We start from the raw sequence: 12,837 nt of genomic DNA on the forward strand, positions 1-12,837 counted from the left end.
CTCTTGAGCCGCGGGAGTCTCGAATAAACTCGCGAAACGATGTGCTCGCACTTGCACGGCTGCCTTCGAAAAGGTGCGTCAAGTATATCAAGTATATCGTGAAAGGAACGCGTTTTTTTTTTTCATATCCCTCCTTCGTCCTCTTTCACAATATGTCGACCCTTCTCTCGGTCGTATGAGCTTTAGAATTACGTTCGTCTTGATAATTTTTTTTGTCCTATGTATTATATACACGCACTAAAAGAAAAATATATGGTGATAGCTATATAGTTGACAACTTTTATGCAAATGTTATGTACAGAATTAATGTATATATATATTAATGTATATGTTAAGTAAATTATTTTATACGAGAACTCTACGTTTATTGTAAATATTTTCTGCCGTTTAAATATGTCTTATATGTGTCTCATCTATATTTTTTTGAAAAGATTCAAAATTGAGATCGAACCTATGCGTTTTTATTTGTGTAATTTACTAAAAGCAATTAACTAAATATATTGTTATTATTGCGCACGGACATCCGTGTTGGCTCTTAGTCATTTATCATTTCTTCATTTTAATTTGATATATTGTTGGAAATCTTTGCTACTCGTATTTATTATATTTTATAATTATTGCAGCTATAAAATAGTTTATTCAACTAATGTACATTAATTCTACATGATATAAAACTTAGGAATGGCAAAAGTTTACATTTTTTTAAATAAAATCCATGCCAATACAAATCGATATTTTCTGAAAAAACCGACTAAAACTCTTTGTTATTAAAAGCAATAAGTCTTTTCTATTAAAAACAATAAATAAATCGAAAATTTTGTCATCGCTATTCTAATTCAGTATTCTAGTAACAAATCATAATTCTAATTTAGCGTCGATTGAGAGTGTGTGTTGTGTGTTTCCTAACTTAAGTTTTATCCAAAATAAAATCCATAATAGATTAAGAATCGATGTAACAAATTAGTTCTTGTTACAAGATACTAAATGGTAAACACCGATCTATATTAATAAAAAATTGTAATTCTGTTACTATTATGTTTCTCTCATAAAAATAGAAATTATAAAAATAATATTTATTTATATTATTTCCGGTTTTTTTAGAAAACGTATTTCACATATTAATTTGAATTAAAAAAGAATTTATTATAAAGTATATTATAATAAATATTGGTTATTATTGATTTAATTAATATTTCGTTACTATTAGTTCATCTTTCTTTAAACTATCATGATTAGTATAATTTACTAGTTAAAGTGCAAAAATATCTTTTTGCATAAGATATATAAATATATTATATTAGTCATTTTTATAATTTTTTTTGTCAGTTTATTCCATTGGATAAAGTCCGGAGTAAAATTCAATTTGGTTTTTTTCCCACTGGATTTTTTCAGCCAGCCCTGATAAAATTTGTATAATTGTCATCTGTGTAGTTATCATCGCTGTTTCGTATGTTTTTCTCTGAGTATATGTACCGAGTGCGTGTATCTCTATATATCGTGGGAAAATTATTAAAATTTATTTAATTTTATTTCGTCTCGAAATACATTTGTCGAAGAGCTTACGTGTGCACAATTTCGCGAGTCAGACAGCTGCCGACCATGAATATTTAGTTATATGATTTAATTACGTTAAGTGAGGATTTATTCGGCTAAATCCGACACAGTTATCACGGTGAAATAAATCATTAAGGTAATTAAATATTCAGTTATAAGCGCGTAATCGTTGTTTAGTAAATCCCACTGAAGCGTTTCTGTGCGTGATCGTTTCAAACATTCAAATTTACTCGCGGCAGATAATTAGTAAAGTACTCAAACGTCGATTCGTCGATGTTACGAATGCTATACGATCCGTAGTACTTAACCATAGCTGGCCGTCGCTCACTTCACGCCACGTCGGCTCGATCACATAGAGAAATAGCCCTCGCGATTTAATTAAGAACGCGGATTTAATTAACGTTGCGAGAAACATTAATTACCAGCTCCATGAACGGCGACGGTAATGCATGCTTTGTAATGTTGCCTCTGTAAGGTACGTTTTGCGCTGAAGTAATAGGAATGGACTTTGCAATCGGCATTGATGAGCGATCGATACGATACGCCCTCGAAGCCGTACATACATGGGCAGGAATTATCGCACGGTCGATAATTAACGAGACAGAATAAGACTAAATAGCATAACGAGAGGAAGAGCAGAATGAAACAAATAGATCCTTGAATCATCTCTACGTGTTCCAAATGAGATCATCGACTTCTTTGTGTCAAAGGCAGCTAATCGTATTTCCGTCGACGTTCTCCTACCATTTTTCACCATTGACTGGATACACACTTATATAATTGCCTTTGTGTGCGTCTGCCTGCTGCGCTACTCTCTCCTTTCCCGTCTATTTTCTATATACCCCATCCTATGATTCACGCCAAAAGTTTTTCACCACCCCTATAATCGTAGAAAAAATCCTACTACTGTACCACAGCCTCACAGCGGGAGATAATCTCACAAGTTCTCTACAAAAAGAAATCTTAGAAATATCTATTTAAAAAATATTTACGAGCCGATTTAATAAAGTGTTAATTGAAACTGAGCGCAGCTGCGATGTTGATTAATATAATAAAAAAGAATCCAGTTTCCGATAACTCTTGTTATTGTTTGTCATTATTAAATATCGAAGCGTTGTTAAATAACCAGGAGTGTAAATTTTGCACTTGAAAAAATTCGATCACTCTCCCCCCCCCCCTCTCTCTCTCTCTCTCTTTCTCTTTCGGAACGAGATACCTCATTGAATCCCTAAAAGCAGAAATACGCGAGTGTCTACATGCAAATTGGCACGACGCATGTAACCCCGTCATAAACATTTTCATTCCATTTGGCAACGGCTGACGAGCAATAAACCAATTAACCCATTGTAATCGTACCATCGACGTTCGTTACATCTCGATCGCATACGAGATCGCGGTCAAGAATCGTTTTGCGGGCATGCAGTCGGGGAATAATCAATCGCATTGCGAGTATCGAGCCATCATCTCTCGTACAGATTGTCGATACCGTTAACCATGTAGCAAGTGCCTGTTCGTCGCATTTAATCACCGCCGTAACCATTACTTCATCGCGTTATGACTCCATCCTAGCAGCCCACAAACGACAATTTTGTGTTGATTCACGCGCACGTAACTGCGGCAGCCGTTACAACACAAACACATTTATAACAGCTTGCTACTAATATTCGCTACAATTAATTAATACAATTAAAATAATTAATAAATAATGAATTAATCTAAATCAATAGAATATAACCTCTGCTATTATATTATGACAAACAATTGTTAAACGATTAAATATAATCTGTTTAATGCTAGTAATTAATTTCCATTTTGAATTTGAATAAAAAGAATATATTCTAAATTCTTCTAATTTAAAAAATAAAATATCTTTAAATAAAAAAGGTCTCGATTATTCTTTTTATATTCTATACCTACATAATGAAATAGTTATTTCTTTAGATCCACGGAATTAAATTTTGCTGATCAAGCAGAGCAAGAAAGATAGATTTTCGGAGACCATCGTGATTATATTTAACAGACAAGTGCATATCTCAGAACGCCCTAGCGTTGCGTGCACATAAATTTAAGTAAGTCGCACTTCTCAACTTAATGCCCCTGATTGCAATTTTCGCACAGTAATTTCTCACCCTATTTAGGATCAAAGAAACAATTTTCGTCGTTCTCAAATTTTATAAGGAGAAAAATTGTTATATGTGTCTAAAATATTAATGCTGTCTTATCATCATGTATTATAAATTCAAAGTGATTTATCGCCTCGCAGAATGTGCATTAAAATAACATCAAGAGAAAAAGTGATTACTAGTAGAAATGTATCCAACGATTTTTCTCTCTTTTTTTCTAAAAATTGTGATTTTATTTAAAATAAAGTAACATCGGAACGTTATTTTTGAAGAGCAGAAGTAGGATAACTTTATTCGTACATTAGACATGGACCAGAAGAGCTGAATTAAGATCCGAGCCATCTGGCTGGTATTACGAATTTGGAGGAAAATTTCGGGTAGGAACTAATGAAGAGGTCCTATTATTTGATTAACCAATAACGAAAGCGGAAACGTTATACGATTACATTCACATATCAATTTTGGACGCTCCACATAACAACATTACCAGAGATATTGTACGTTTTATCATCAAGACTTTCCCTCACGGAAATTTAATACTAGAAGATAGTGATTAATTACTTATTAAGCACTGCACAACAGTGCTCTTAAAACTCAAAATAAGTAATTAATCACTACCCTTCAGAATTAAATTGGATTTCTGTAAAAGTTGTTTCGTATCTAAACGGATAAAGAACTCTAATTCTATTTTTCAAAATATATAGAATCACAAATAAAAGGAATATAAAAAAAGTTGGCTATAAGTTTGTTTAGCTTCATCATTAGCTCTATCGAGCAAAATTGAAAGAAGCAATCATCAGAATGAAACTCAATTATATAAATATAAGACAAAATATAATAAATAACATATACTTATACAAGTGAAATTTGCCAAATTCCAACAGTATGACATTATTGAAGAAATAATACAATAGTATTAAATAAAAAATGTAAGTTTTGCAATAACAATAATTGGATCATCCATTTCTTTATTAAAGTAGTAATTTAAATTTAATAATATTCCAATTTGTTTTTCATACGTAAGAAAGACATTAACTGATACAAAATGATCATTTAAGACCTTTATATCTATGGCTAAGACACTTGCACAATTAACTACCGCAAATAGAAATAATAAAGTCAGAGCGTAGAAATATTTTCCTTCGTTTGCTGCAGACTCCATGGAAGTAATCCCGGGTAAGTGGAGAATATCTCTTATACTCCCCACGCTCTGACTGAAAAGTAATAAAAGTGGATTACGGATCCTCATGCGGCCCTTCCTCGAGCTTCCGAATCTCGTCCCGTCCAGAAGCGGGAAAATGGATTTTATGACACGCAGGGGTGAGAATGCAGCTGACTGACTTGCTGACTGACTGACTGATATCGAGAGTCATGTCTTTGCTCGACTGTATATACAGGGCGTCTCAAAATTACCGACGGAATGTTCTTCTAGCTACATGACTCGTGTGATAACTCCGAGAAGTTTATTTTTCTTATTTATTTATTATAGGTATCTTTCTAACTTTCAGTACTTAACAATCGTAAGAAATAAATTTTAAATTTAACAATTACTAAAGTAAAGTTTACTTAAAAATTAAATTTAAAAACATATCTTTTGTTATCTATCTATAATATTTTCTGTGTCAAAATCTTTTAATTTCAAATTATCTAATCTTAATAAATAATTCCACTACCATGAACGCTTCGCCACGAGAATTGCCATAAGAGAATTGCCATTCATCTTAGTCTAGCTGTTAATATCCGTGGCCGAAAGCACATCCGTTGAGTCTCGCATCCCATATCCAGTGGTAGATATCGTAGCTGTACATATCAGCACGGCGAACGAAAGTAATAATAAACAGTTTATCTATCCGCTGTGGATAAGCGGATTATTGGCGATTCCCCTTCTTGTAACTCGAGAGCAGGGGGCAAGACCGATAGGCAAGACATGGCGTATCTTATCTGCTATCATCAGCACTCTGTCCTTTCAGGCCCGCTATTCTGCACCCTTTGCGACCCCGATATCACCTTCCTTCCTTCCTTCGGTCTGGCCTGAAACCCTCATGTCAGCTGCTTACGAATATATATGCGTCACGTAGCGACGACACGCACAATTTCTGAATATTCATAAGCCATACCTCGACACCCTTCCGCACCCTCCCAAGTCACTCGACCGCGACGAATACATCGTACGCGGCTTTCAATTTGTCCGAAAGATCTCCACGTCAAAGATTAAAAACTGATACGTACTTTTATAATCTCTTATTTCGACACACAGAATTAAATCTCCTTCAAATCGATGCCAAAGAAACTTAAGTTACGCACTAGGAAAAAATATATACGTATGATTGCAGTTCGCCATAATTTAATTATGATTTAGTGGCCCAACTATATATTTTTTGTAGAACTATAAATGTAATTATCACTGCTAACATTATATCAATAATAACTAGAAAAATCGAGCTAACCATAATTATTTTATCATGCAATTAATCCCAAATACTTAGTTCTCAATACTTTTCAAATCTCAACTAGGACATCAATTTTAACTATGATCAGTAAATCTTCAATCTGAGATAATAGATGGCATCTGTCAATTCTAAATTTATGTTGCGCGAATTCGGAAATTATATCGTTACACGTCCGCTGGTTAAGTTACTAGGTATTGAGGATGAATTATTAGGGCGTCGAGGACGGTACGAGGTGCGAAGGAATTCGACAATGTCGCAATTACGAAGCGACAAAAGAAAAAAAGAAAAACGGGCTCACAGGGATCACCGTGCAGAAACACGGACCGCACGGTTCGTCGGGTGGAAACTCGTGATTAAAATCCCAGCGGTGGCATTAGTGCGGAAAAATGACGAAAGAGAGAAAGAGAGAGAGAGAGAGAGAGAGAGGATGGTTCCAAGGGGATGCCCTGCGCACGACGGTCGACAGACTCATGTGTTTGAACGTCGGCAGCGTTTAAACCACGATCTGCATTTAAATTGGCTGCCGTGCCGATTCGCACGTATATATACATATATCTACGTGCAAGTGTACCGTATCTATACACATCACCGAGTATGTTTTCCTACGCACCACGTACCGTCTCTGACGACTCGTGCTGTTGTTTCGTCCCCTCCGCGGATCCCTTTAAGCCTTCCATTACGTTCGATTCCGCGCTCATTTCCTTGAGCTTAATTAAATAACGAATTTCAAATTTTACCCTCTTCGCCGCGAATAGAAATAACATTTTCGTCGAGTGGAGTCACGGCAGAATCCTCACGATCTGTATCTATATGTATAAAAACAAAAGTACGTACTTGATGCGTCCCTAAAAAATGCTCTTCCTCCGATTGCGATAAAATACAAATCATATACATATGTTTCTAGAAAAAATGAAAATATTTCGGTAGCTTTAGCATATCTCGTATAAAGTAAAGTAACTAAAGTAAGTAAATGTTTGAAAGGGTGTACACGTAATTCAGGTCAGTGGAGAAAGTTGCGCCAAAGAGAGATAAATTGTTTGAACTTAAGCCTGCAATTAGTTACTATTTGTTAGTTAATTAACCAAGAGAGTATATTACGTGATGAGTGTGCCTAATTCATTATTCAGTGTAATCTCTGTATTCTAGGCATAAATTCAGCATCTTCTACAACGTCGTTTCAATTTTATTATTTTACGCAAAACGTAATCGTTTGTCATGAAATGTAAAGCAAAGATTAAGATTGATTTGATAATTTCTTTTAATATTCCTAAAATTTATTCTTACTGAATTATCGCAAACTAAAAAAAAGAAGCATTTTTGACTTTGATTGCTCATAATGCATAACTCAGTTAAAAATTATCGTATAACAATTAAAAAAATAGATTCCATAAAGCTGAAACTTTGCTGTATCGAATGTTATAATTATCAAATACCTTTAAAAAACATGTAGACAATGATACAAATAAAGTAACGTTACATACTTTTTTGAATCCTTACACTATGTAATTGTTATGCTATTACGCTTCTCTACGATACGTTTTAAATATAAAAGAGAGTCCCATTACTTACATTAATTAATATTATTTTTTAATTAATACATAATTAAAACATTTAAATAAAAGATATTCTTATAAAATTATTTGTACGTTAATGTATTTTTAGAACCTGGCAATATAATTGTAAAACTTATTTCCCTCTTTGCATAATTATACATAATTCCACAAAGACTTTATATTACCAATAGAATAATTGTCACGTATGTCGGTACGTACATTCTTGTGACATACCTTATGGATGAACACACATTGACGCATTATCAGAATTTTTATCTCACCTTCGCATATCGCGACATCCTATGCGCCAAAAAGTGGTTCTTGTACAATACCTTCGCATATCGCGACACAAAAGCATCCTATTGAGACGCTACGTAACAACTACAAGAGTTCCTCTCTTTTTCTTTTTTTTCCGCTAAATCTCTCGTCTGCAGCTGAGCACACTTTCCGCTTGCAGCTTGCGCAAGATTTAAAATCCAGATTATATGCAAATGTTTTAATCGACCAGTTCACTATGCAATATTGATGCTGAAGTATAAATATTGAAATTTTATGCATAGATACAAAAACAAGATTAATATTATTAATTTGCTATATTTTCGGCTGCTCCCTCACAAATCTCCACAAGTTTGCAATAGCACACTGATCTAAAGAACACTGGTCTAAAGAAGAGAGAAATTGGAAATAAAATAATAAATCTTAAAAGTTTCAAAAAAATACGACGGAAGATTAAGTATATCTGGCGCATTATATTCAACTTTTGCAATGTTTTAATTGATTGAGTGCGCAGGCAGTAAGATCTTTCTCAAGTTTCCGGTGAGAGAAGCCCGAAGAGTCAACAGGTTCAATAAATGTTCCGCAACATGCAATATTTGATGAAGCCTGGTGTAAGCATCTTTAGAAATTTCCATACATAAGTACGACGAAGAAACCGACGTAACGAAGCGCAGATGCAACGGTCCAGATGACGCAAAGACCGTCGGTTTTTCAAAGATAACGAGAGAAAGAGATGACGCAGAAAACGAGAGGGAAAAGAGCAAGGAAGAAAGATCGTAAAGCTCGGCTGACTAAGTAAGCGGAAAAATTTGAAACTTAACGAATACATACAGCAAAAGATCAATTTCAAGAATCCTGGCCTGGTATAACCTGCCTTCTCCCCGTCTTCTTCGAAGTACGCTTCATGCGCCGAACGAGCTTTTAATATTAAATTCCGGACTCTTATGCCGCCCCGTACGGATCTTCCTAAACGTCATTTCACCTAAGAATCTGGCATTCTGATCCGCCGGTAGTGGGAAAAGAATGCTACTTATTTCGAGATTCAATGGCAATCACGGATAGCGTCAATATGGCTAACTCTGAGAAAAAAAATAAAATAAATATTAAATCCATACATTTTAAATCTGAGTATATCTATTCGTTCCAAATATTCTACGTGCATTGAAACAGGAATTATCGACGCGCAAATGGTAATAAATAGCACGATCGAAATCATAAAAACGAACAACGTTATATATTCGGGAAGAAACTGTGACTAAATATGAAAAGAAAGATTTAAAATTAAAAGTGCCATTGGAATTTCCAATTTCGATCACGTTACAGTACACAGAAACATTCTTGATTTATATTTTAATATTGACTGTTCTTTTGACATTTTGTTTCTACACGACTTATTTATTATCCACAATTTGTAACGACTACTACAATTTGTTATCTACTGCACTAGAAGTTAAACAAAATCACTCGGTCTGCCAACCGTTTGTGACGGATTTTCTTTATGCCGTAATTTTGTATAACGCTAAAGATGGTTTAAAGCAGCTGAAACGTTCGTTTTTGATATTTTCAACTTAAAAATATCTTTATAATTACGCACAGTTAACTGCGTTCGAATCTGATTAGCCAAATCATTCTACTGTTTTTGTTTGTTGATATTTATTCATTCAACAATTAATCAGTAATATTTGAATAATAATCACTGTATGATATTCTATTAGCATTCTCGTTATATCGTATTTGCATTGAAAATATACTATCAATTTCATACGTAACATTGCAATTATGAAAATCTACTATCAAGGAGTAGCGTCAAAAATAACGGGTCGCATTTCTATCGAAAAACATCCAAGAAAGATTTCATATATATCGTGCGAAATGCACACATTTCCGAGAGAATTACAACATTTGATGAAGCCATGCGTGATATTCGCTGGCGGTAACTGCGTGCAAGGTTCACAGCGCGGACAAATGTAGTAGCAAGGCGCATAGGTTCACGAACGTAGGAAGCAAGAGGTGGCATTAACTCGCGCCTCGTTAAATCTTAGAGGTACGCCTTGCGGTAGCAACGGCAGCCAGGGCAGCAATGTTGGAGAAGCACGGCTTACGGGTCACGGCGTGCGAGACGAGGAATCGATGACACTACTGTATGCAGTTTAATGAAATCAACTACCACATATTCCGTCATTCTAATTTCTCCGACAAAAGGAATGCTGAAGCACGTAATACATACAGCACACTGATGGCATCTCAAAAACGTTGAATTGCAACATTGCGAATGTTGCATCAGTATTGCATCAATGCAGATACATTGTAACGTCGTAAATACATTGCAGAAACGTTCAATGTCCATTGAATCTAGTATCTAATTCATCAGACGTTGCATTTCAATTTCATTCATTCAACATTGATTCAACGTATATGTGTATACACATAGATTTTATTTTCATAGACTTTCAAGTTTTTAATCATAATTTTGTTGCGTACATTTTCATAATCAATAATACTTACTCTACCAATAAAATTGGATTATAATAATATATAGAAATTTCTTAATGAAAAATTTTGTCTACATTATTATAATCCAATTTTATTGCCATCATATATCAAAATATACACACGACAAAATTACGATTAAAAACCTTTCTCCCTGAAATCTGAAGTTAATTTCATTCGAAGCGGTCCAAGTTACTCGTAATGTTATTATGACCTGCATTTTTGCGTAGAAAAAAATCAAATAGCGTTCTGGTAAGCGAAGATGCACAACCATAGCGGTGTCATTACGGTTAGATACCGCCATTTGGACAGTTACGCGAACTACAAAGTCCACTTTACTGTCGGTAAAACGACGCAATATTCTCACGTCCTTTGCGAACCTTATAGTCCAATAAATTCCTCGATGTCGCACGCTATCGCGCCCGAAACGCCTGAGTTCCCACTATCTTCGGTCGCTACCTACAAGACGGTAACTACAAGACAATTTATAGTGCTCGATACACGCAATCCTCGCGCTCGTGCGCGATTTTTGTTCGACTGGATCGTATCAGCTTTCGAGGAATCTCGCGGAATCGTAAAATGCCCGATAACGCCGGCAAGCACTCTCGACACAGTTGACACGGGGATTTCGAAAGCATCTGCCGATTTCTAGTCGCGGCTGTGATTTTTTTTTCGCTCCTCGGTAAGCCGATTTGTGCGCAAATTCGATGGCGCGCGGTTTTTTTTACCGTTGTCAAATTCATCAGATCGAATCCGTAAACGCGATTGCCGTCAAAAATCCCGTTCGAAAACAGCCGTTAGCGAATTTCGGTTGGTGTAAAAAAAAAAAAAAACAACTGCTTCACGCGCTAACGCATCCGTTTTACGCGTCTCGTCGTACGAAAATACAACACCGCGTCGCATGATTTGACGGCGCGTTTACGCATTTTCTCGCGGCACGTGAAGATGCCGCGTGCCGATCCTGATCAGCGCGCCCAGAAGAAGCGACGTGGCCGTAATCTGGACGGGTATGAAATATTGATGACCCGGTCGTGATGGCGGGAACAGTTAGGGCCCGTTCATTTGTTTGGATGCGATGACGACTTTTTGGCGCGCGGCAAAACGGGAATCCCTTCCATAAATATGCACCGTTACGATCATATCCGCAACGATAACGTATATGCATGTTCGATACATTCGTATGCGCACATCGCGGCACGTGATCGAATTTCAAATTTCAGAGAAATATTTCCCGCGACAAGCGATACAAGAATATGGCTGATTCGAAGAGGTATTCAATCAATCTCGCGATGCGCGATTTATCAACGATACACGATTGAATTGACATTTATGATCGATCGGGCTATCATTAGTAAGAGTTGTAGAAAGTGCAAATATAACGTATCGAGGCAGGTAGACGTAACTTTTATTCGGTATTGCTACTACGTATAGCTGTTATACTCGTATATAAGTGTAAAGTTTAAACATTTTATTACGACATTAATTACAACATTAGCTACACCTAAGCAGATCAGTGTCACAAGCGACACGATATTGCAATAGTTCAACGTCGAAAGCCGTAAGTACATTCGAATCGTCTCTGTTACATGGCTTTCTTCGTTTCACTTGAACCTAATTAATATTCGCGAAGCGTCTACGATGTTGTCTGCCGCGGCGTCGATCAGCTTGTGAATAATAATAATCCCGCGCCGCGCTCGGAACACTCGGCCGAGTACGCTGCACGCACACGCGTGTCGTCACCGTGGCGTGGCGTGGCGAGAGAATTCGACGATGGAATTACGTCCCATTGATTTCCCGTATATAACGCTCCTGAAATAAACGTCCGGTCAGTCGGACCACCCGTAAACACCAACCCGCACGACGCGACGCGACCGGCTCCGCGCGCTTAATTTATTTATACGTCAACCCAGCGACACTCCAGCCCATTGATACTCCCGATATCAATCGCCCCAATACTCCCTCCGTGCCTCTTCGTGCAACGCCAAGAATTTTTATGCGTGTGATTACGCGATATTGTGCACGAATGTCCCGCTCATCACACAGAAAAACTATAAATTCGCCAAAATATATATTCTGCTTGAAGGAAAGAGCGCTTTAACAGTTTCACGTACTCTGAAATTCTTGTTAAAAGATTCTTTATTAAAAGAAAGCGTTAAAAATTAAGGAGAAGAATGAGACCTCTAATTATTCAAAAAAACTAGCTTCTCGTTTAACGTAATACATTAATTCTAATATAGTGAAACTAGTTCTCCGAGAAATAACTTTTACGTGCTGTTTCTGTATAGTCTATAAATTTGGTTTGCATATGTGTACGTACACGCACAAATTACATTTAAACGTACATGTATATTTTTTATTATTCTCTCATTTCGTGTATATATACTACACTAT

Source organism: Trachymyrmex septentrionalis, unplaced genomic scaffold (genome assembly GCF_001594115.1).
Source record: "Trachymyrmex septentrionalis isolate Tsep2-gDNA-1 unplaced genomic scaffold, Tsep1.0 scaffold72, whole genome shotgun sequence".
In the NCBI taxonomy this organism is placed as follows: Eukaryota; Metazoa; Arthropoda; class Insecta; order Hymenoptera; family Formicidae; genus Trachymyrmex; species Trachymyrmex septentrionalis.